The sequence below is a fragment of the Dermacentor variabilis genome, chromosome 11 (genome assembly GCF_050947875.1).
Source record: "Dermacentor variabilis isolate Ectoservices chromosome 11, ASM5094787v1, whole genome shotgun sequence".
Classification (NCBI taxonomy): Eukaryota; Metazoa; Arthropoda; class Arachnida; order Ixodida; family Ixodidae; genus Dermacentor; species Dermacentor variabilis.
In genome coordinates, this window is record NC_134578.1 from 111,964,894 (window position 1) to 111,973,330 (window position 8,437).

Here is an 8,437-nt window from a genome sequence, read left to right on the forward strand (position 1 = left end):
CAAGAAATCTCCAAGAGAACGCCACGGACATCAAATCAAATTGATGTATATCACCGAACGAGAACCTTGGTCGGGAGGCTTCTACGAAATAACAGTACCAAGAATGAAATCAGCAATGAGTAAAATTATTGGTAGAGACTGTTGTCAAAAAAGGAATGCAAACAATCACAACGGAAGTTTAATCAATCCTTATTAAGAGAGTGTTGACCGATGTGTACAGTGAACTGCATGAACCTTTGCCTAGAGTATCAGCTGATATAATAGGCGAAAAACATAGGCTGAAAAATAGTACCGATATTGAAAAGAAAGTGAGCAAATAAGTACTGTGGAGAAACACACAAAGATTGAGAAAGGATCGGTAGAAAAGGTGGAACAGAAAATACCTAAAAGTACATAGAGAGCAAAGCAACACAAGAGAGCAAGAAACGACAGTTGCACGATGGGATATCATTTTAACCTCTGCAACCACTCCTAGGTCCTTTAACAGGCTTTAACAAGTGCACAGGCTTTAACAAGTGCACACTTTAACAGAAAGACGAAAGAAAGGCATACATGTGTGCTTGTTATGGACTACTTGTGCCCTGCTTTGAGTGTATATAGGCGTAGTTTCGCTGTTGAGATATTCCTGGTGTGCTGTACGTCTGGCACCAACAAAAGTTGTACTATATTATACAATACTGTTATGTCATTCATTTAGTTTCCAGATATTCAATGAAAAGGTTTCCTTTCTCTACATAAATTAAACTAGCGTAGCCAGAATAACCAACAAAAGGAGACAAAGCATATCGAATTACACCCCACGCCGTTGAGTTTTTTCATTTACATTTTTATGTGTTTTATGCGCATGCTTGAGAAAACGTAATGGTTACGTAGAAATGTGTTCTAGTAAACTTATCCTGATTACCTGGAACACTGTTTCTCCACATATTTCCATTCCATTCTTAACAGTGCTTCAAACACGTATACTCCACACGCCTAAACATTGTACGAGGTGATTTGGGGATTACTTTATTGCATAATAATGACTCTTGCTATCCGACAGACTTCATTGTGGAACTTACACGAGGACAGACCAAGCGATGACTTATTGAACCGCGATTTCATACGCCAGAATGCATAAACATTTATGCTTGATAGAGCTTTCAAAGTGCTTGGAGTCCTGGTGAGGCTATGGATTTCGTTAAGTTAAAGTGGCGGTCTGTTTAAGTAATCAAATCCTCCGCGTCACAATGGTGTATCAGTTAAAATGAACAAGTCATATAAAATCCTGTATCAGACATCATACAATATTGTCACGTAGCAGTGACGGTGAATAATACTATGACCAATGTGTGCATGACCAAACTATCTTTTAACGGGAGAACTTGTGCCCACAAAAGCAAGTTGCACACAAAGTACCGTGATAGCGCCGAATACGGTCGGCCATCGTCGAAATCTGATGCGCCGGTAAAGCGCATCGGTTTTTTGCATGGGGCATCGAAGGTTCCAGAATAAACGCTGGTGCCCGCGTGTCTTCCAGAATGTTCTATACAGTTCGCGTTCTCCGTGCAATCATAATATACAAGCTTCGGTGACAAGAGACAGCAGGTAAAACCTTCGGTAACATTCGAAAAACTTCCGATAAATGCGGGCGCGTCCCGCGCTAAGCCATAGCATTTGTTAGGCGGTGAACAGCGGTCACCCGAAAAAGATAAGCCAGTACACGTGTCAAAGCCCCCCTCTGAAAAATCGTCGTCTGGATGCTGTAGACACAACAGAACAGAAAAAATAAAAGGAAACTTATTAAACAGAACAAGATAGAGACAAAGTCTAAATAAAACAGTACAAAAAAAAAAAGAAAGTGCAAAGTTCAGCTATGCAATGTTCCAAAGTTTGTTAGCGCTGAGGGAACGGCTCCAGTCACACAACAGTGATTATTTCAGGTCATGAGCAGCGCCGCCGTGAAAACGAAATGCCGTCTGGCACGACCTCATAGTCCAGAGCACCAATCTTGTATAGTTCGAAATGGAGGCGTAAAAGGTTATCGCTAAGTCCTCGTCAGCATATCGGGATCCAAACCCAAACGCGGTCACCAGGCTCGTATTTCGCGCATCGTCCGCGAAGATTGTAGTACTGGCTATCGGTCCTCTGCTGTTTCTTGATGTGCAGGCGGCCGAGCTGTCGGGCTTCTCCGGCGTACTCGAGGTAGGCGACGACATCGAGATTCTCTTCGTCGGTAACGTACGGCAGCATGGCGTCGAGGTTCGTCGTCGGGTTTCTTCCGTCAACCAGTTCGAACGGCTTCATTTGAGTTGTTTCATGCACTGCCGTGTTATAAGCGAAGGTTACATAAGTCAGGACCGCATCCGTTGCTTTGTGTTCGACGTCGACGTACATTGCTGGCACATCGACAAGGGTCTTTCTTGTTCAGGCACTCCGTAAGACCTCCGTAAGTCTGCGTGTGGTACGCAGCTTTCCTGTGGCTTGTCTGGCTGTGCTGCGCGATGATGTGGGTGAGTTCTGCTGAAAAGGTTGTTCCTCAGTCGGTGATCAGGACTTCTGCGGTACCATGTCGCAGCAGGATGTACTCGACTAATAATTTTGCCACTTCGGCTGCGCTACCTTTCGGCAGAGCCTTCGTTTCAGCGAATAGGGTGAGGTACTCCGTTGCCACGACGATCCACCTATTTTTGGATGTTGAAGTCGGAAAGGGTCCCAGCAAATTCATCCCGATCTACTGAAATGTTCAGCAACGAGGCCCGATTCGCTGCAGTAATCACGCTCGCCTTGTCGGTGGTCCCTTGCGTCGCTGACAGTGTCGGCATGTCTTGAGGTAACGGGCGACGTCGGCTGTCAAGCGCGGCCAGTAATACCTTTCCTGTATCCTCTATAGCGTGCGGTAGAATCCGAGGTGCCCAGAATTAATATATATATATATATATATATATATATATATATATATATATATATATATATATATATATATATATATATATATATATATACACAGGCAGTTGTAGCATCAAGAAGCACGTGCGCAAAGAAATGATTGCCTTGTTTCTTACGTTTCGACCGGGGTCCAGCCTTCGTCAGGGACTATATGATATGGTACGGCGTTGTGGGTAAATGAGTATGGGGATAGGGGCTCCCCTATGCATTTACGCACTGTCAAAACACAGCCTTGATGTAAAGAGTTTCCACTCGTCACGAATCAACAGTACATGTCAAACGAGATAAAAAAAGAGCTCATTTTTCCTCGCATCCGTTATGCCACATCACCAGAATAGCTGTTCGCACGCAGACACACATGCGCGCGCTTCGCCCCAAACAATTTGCTGGTTTCCGATGTCTCATTTTATTGTATTTAATCCAGTCCTTGGCAGCTCTAGGAAAAAATGCATACCTACTGAACTTGCATCGCTATTTTGACGACGTCGTAATCGCTACCACCACCTGGCAAGAGCACATGGAGTCCTTGCGACTTGCCTTCGAGAGAACCAGGAGTGTAAACCTTACCATGAAACCGAGCACGTGTGAGATCGGACATCCTACTATTACATCCCTCGGAGATTGCATTGGAGAGGGGAAAGTAAAACGAATACTAAATATGCTGCACAAGATTCCAGCCGCCAAGCACCCAACTACTGAGGAAGCTTAGCAGAATGCGTTGCTGGGTAAGTTGTTTCATTGTATTTGGAAAAATTGGATGCGCTTTGTGGACGATCACAAGGAAGAAGACGGGACAGGAGCATGTCCCGTCGTTTTGCACCTGTCCCGTGTTCTTCCTTCTGTTCGTTTACAAAGCGCATCCAATCTTTCCAAATACTAAGGAAGCTGTACAATCCTTTCTTGGTTCAACCGGCTACTATAGGAAATTTACTCCAAACTACGCCGAAATTATCAAGCCCGTTAATGACCTAACAAAGAAACCTCAAAGCCACGTAGTTTGTTGGGGACCGACGCAGGAAGAGCATTTAATGTGCTCAAGGACAAGCTCGCCGCTAGTGTGCTACTTCAAGCACCTGACATCAAGAAGCCATTTGTGTTTCGCACGCATGCTTCAAACATAAGTATAGGGGCTTTCCTCCGGCAGTCCGGCACTGAGTACGTTTTGCATCCCGTTGCTATCTAGGCGCAACGTCGTACTGCCTAGAAAAACACGTTATTCTACAGTAGAACATGAATGTTTGGCTCCAGTGTGAGCTGTTAAAAAGTTTTACGTTTAACTGTGCAGCAAAACATTAATTAATCAGTTCGGCCATCAGCCACTGCAGTACTTACAGCCAACCAAACATTTAATTATCCGGGTTCTATGATGGAGCGTGTTGATACAAGGTTACTGTTTTAACGTTAAATACATAAAATGGTCGGGCTATGTAGGAGCAGACTACTAAAACCGCATATGAAATGTATCGCCCTCTAGGGTATCACGTTTGATCTCACATAAAGAATTCTGTTTGTAGTTTTGTTCTCTTTTAAAACATACTAACTGCTCCTGTTAACCACGTACTAAACTTGTTGTGATGGCTCTAATGCATTTAATGCTGCGTGCATATACGTATGGGCGCAAACGTATCCGCCGAGATACTGACTGGTCAAGCAGACGGCAACCACCTCCAATCCGGGATAGTAGGCAAAGGGAGCTTTGATCCAAATGTCGGTGACCTAATTTGTAGAGCATCCGGCAAATGCGCTGGTTCGAATCTGGCCACGAGAGACACTTTTCTTTTTTTTTTCTTTATTCAAGTAAACGAAATGATGCTTGCTTTCTCACGTCGACTTTCGAATTTCCTGATCTCTTCCTACAAACCTTCTACATACATTGAACCACTTCACGAAATCTCGTGGAATACAACGAACGCTGAAAAGCTGAAGAAAAAGGCAACAAAAGCTGGACTTTAAGCACGAGTGCTAATAGTTGAATCAGAAACATCGCTAGGCTTATAGGGGCCCTACTAGGCAGTAGCACACGGACGTGAGCGGGAACTTTTTCAATACGCTGAACGCGCAAGAATCTGAAAGCGCACCGCTCCTTTTAAAATTTATTGACTATCAAACAAATATTAGTTATAGCTCCACAGAACCATGAGCATAGCTATTGAAAAGAATAAATAGGGAGAATGCCTATTAACACAGAAGCACGAAAAAAAGGACCAACGGTGGAGTTACTGTTCCAACCACAAACACAAAAAAAGTGCAGACCTAACGCGCATGGGGCAATCCAGGTAACACGAAGCTTCACTGAAGCACAATGTTTCTACTTCAACAATATTTTCGCTAGATTTACCTACTTTTCGGTTGGTTTAGCGACAAATATTTAGCGAGCGACCATTTTTTTCTACCGATGTGGACAATCTATTAGCGAAATTGTATCGAATTCAAGGTTGAAAATATGTTTGCCTCAAAAAATTATTTCTCGAGGGCGACTTATTCTTCAAAAGCTACAGAAAGGCGGACAAAATTGGCTATAGGCCTTGCAAGCATAACAAAGCGGTGGAGGTTAATGCTGTCGCAGGAGATATGCGCTGTTAATTACGCGGAGGAACAAATGCTTTGTGTTGTTCTCTCCGAAAAGAAAATTTCTCCATTGTTTATGACAATTAGAATGGGCTTTAACCTTGTGGTTTCTGTACTTTCTCTAAGCAAGTTGTTTTTGACACCCGCATTCGTATCAGTAAATGAACTTACCATATCTAACTGTCATAAATTCATAATTACTAATGAATAATAAATGCCATAACCTAAACCATAAATTCCGGGGTTTTACCTGCTATAACCACGACTTGATTATGAGGCAGGCCGTTGTGAGGGAATCCGTAATAATCGTGACCACCTGGGGTTTCTTAACGTGCATTCGTTGTATGGTACACGGACGCTTTTGCATTTCACCGCCATCGAAATGCGGCAGCCGCGGCCAGGATTCCATCCAGTGCCCTCGGAGCTGTAGCCGATACCATAGCGAATATTTCACGAGGGCGGGTACGGTATGATGAGTGGGTATGGTGAGCGTTAGAAGTCAGTTGAATAATTGGGAAGACCAAAAATAGAAAGGCGTACATATCGGACCGGCTATACCCGTTTACCCGAATATGAACACCTCACTTTCGTGAATTACGGCTTGCGAGTAAATCGCTACTCCAGGGAGCTTTCCGGTAGACCAAGGGGCGGAAAGATAGTATTTAGCGTTTATAAATGTCATGAATTTGTCATTGCTTGGTAAAAAATGTGCCTAAAACCTTGCGTTGTACTTTAGTTCTCCTTTTGCGAGTGCCGAAAGTTATGAAAAGCTTGCAGGCATAACGTGGGCGACATGTGGCTTTGTGATATGAAATATGTGGCCCTTCTTTTCAGCAGTGCAGGAATTGTAAACTGAAACTTTGGAGGTAAACGCAGGATTACCGTTATCATTGCGCACTGTTCTTATCTTTAAATGCATTACTAACACAAAAATCTGTTCCACCCTGCTGGAAAGCTCACTGGTCTACTTTTCACCTGCACACTCACTAGAGAAACCTGAGAAGTTTTGGTGGATGTGTTAGGTCGTGTTGGCGCTATTGCAAAACCCAGTATCCAGTGTCATGCCAGATTAGGGCCACAGTGTCGCACGCAGGTTGCTGGGGCATTGAGCAGGCGCGGCATACTGGGAGGCGCTAGGTACTGGAGCGAAAACCAGCTCTAGAGCTAGAAATACGCGGTGCCTGACTGACGCATATATCTTTTTTGATACGTAAAGCAAGAAAAAGCGTTTTAAAGCAATAAAATTAAGGCAAATATGCCACTACCCGTATTCAGTCGTCTGACCTATTGATCCAAGCCCAGTACATTACCACTACACTACGGCAGCAGATCGCAATCTCTAAATAATTCGCCATATCATAACTCAAGGGCAGTTTCAGTTTCGCAAAGACATGTCTGGCGTAGATAATGTAGATGCGCTATGACCCTGCAAATAAAAATTGCGCCTGCAGAAGAATATTAAAGGAAAATAAAGCGGGGTTGGAGTGCATATGGCACGTATTAGCAAATCCTGACTGGAAGCTTACCAATGTCGTTAAAAAGGAAAGGGCACAATCATTGTGTGCTGTCGCTGTTAACATAGGGACATAAATTTGGAGGTTAACAAAGAAGCTTGAGAACACGTTAAGGACTCGCAAAGATCGATACAGCGAAAAAATATTGTATGCGTGACGATAAAAGACAGAAATAGAGGGATGTGGTTCAGAGAGCGAATGGGGATAGCCGATTTGCCTGAAGACAGACAATAAGAGAAAAAATGGAGCTGGGGACGCACTGTAGTGCGTGTGCCATGTAACCGTTGTCCCATTAGAGTGACAGAATCGATGCAAATGGAAGACAAGCGTAGTCAGGACAGCAGAAAATTAGGGAGGGGGTGGGGGGTGGGGGTGGCGGCTCATGAAATGAGAAAATCTGTAGGCGCAACTTGGAAGGAGCTGGCACAAGACAGGGGCCATCGGAGATCGTAGGAGAGACTTTCTTTCCGGAGCCGACATTAATATTGGATAGTGATGATGATAATGATCACGGCGACAGCGACGAAGATGATGATCTATACAGCCCAGTTTAACGTAACAATTCCGGAGGAATGGCAGAGTGGTCACATACCGAACAGCTACAGCAGCAGAGCTGAAATAAATTAGTGAATTCGTTATGCAGCAAATAATACTTTTGTGGAGAAAGGAGCTTGCGCTTACTCGTGCTGCTTCGTCGGCAAGCGTCACCCAACAGTCACCACAAGCCCAGAAGAGCAGGCAAAGGAAAATTCGCGAAGAATAATACAACTCGAACCCTACAGCACAAATAATATTGGCGACAATAAGGGCATAATTCTTTTTTCATATTTCATGAGGTAAAGATAGAAAACAGTAACATTACTGCTCCAGTGAAAACGGCAAGAGCAACCGACAGCGATGCACACAGTAATTTCCCGTTTCACCGTATACTGCACAAACAAGACTGACCTAAACTTTAGCAGCAACAGTGCCACAACAAAATGCCTTCGCTGCATTTTCCCGACCGAGAGACAGAGCCGCCGTCGCTCCGGCGTCTAGCACTCACCGTCGTCCGAGGATAGCGTCTGATGTCCGTCAAGCCGAAGCCACAATGGTAGCTATACAGCGCAAGAACAACAAAAAATATATATTCAGAAAAAGATAGTCGTTTTCTTGGCACGTGGGCTGCGGGTTGTTGATAACAAATATGCTCCCACAGGACGTGGCCGTGGAACACAAGCCGCTTGTGCGAGGAGGTGCGAGTGATATAAGATTAGTCTACCACATGGAATAGCAAGAAAATAGAGAAACGGCGCTATGCGCTACTGCGTCTATAGCGCGAGAGGATGGAGCACCCACCGTTGAACACGTTTCGCCGGAATGTCATAGTATCCATCCAGCGATAAAACTTGGCGCTGGTGGCGTGCCCGTGTCCTAGAGGCTTGTAG

At 44.3% G+C, this 8,437-nt stretch overlaps 1 protein-coding gene across 1 annotated transcript in view; it reads right to left on the reverse strand.

The window, feature by feature from the left end:
• Positions 1-8,098, reverse strand: part of LOC142564054 (acetylcholinesterase-like) — a 48,418-nt gene extending 40,320 nt beyond the window's left edge. The window contains exon 1 of the mRNA XM_075674872.1: positions 8,056-8,098. The gene's annotated coding sequence lies outside the window, so the exon portion shown is untranslated. The remainder of the gene's footprint in view (positions 1-8,055) is intronic.
• Between the last annotated feature and the right edge of the window lie 339 nt (positions 8,099-8,437).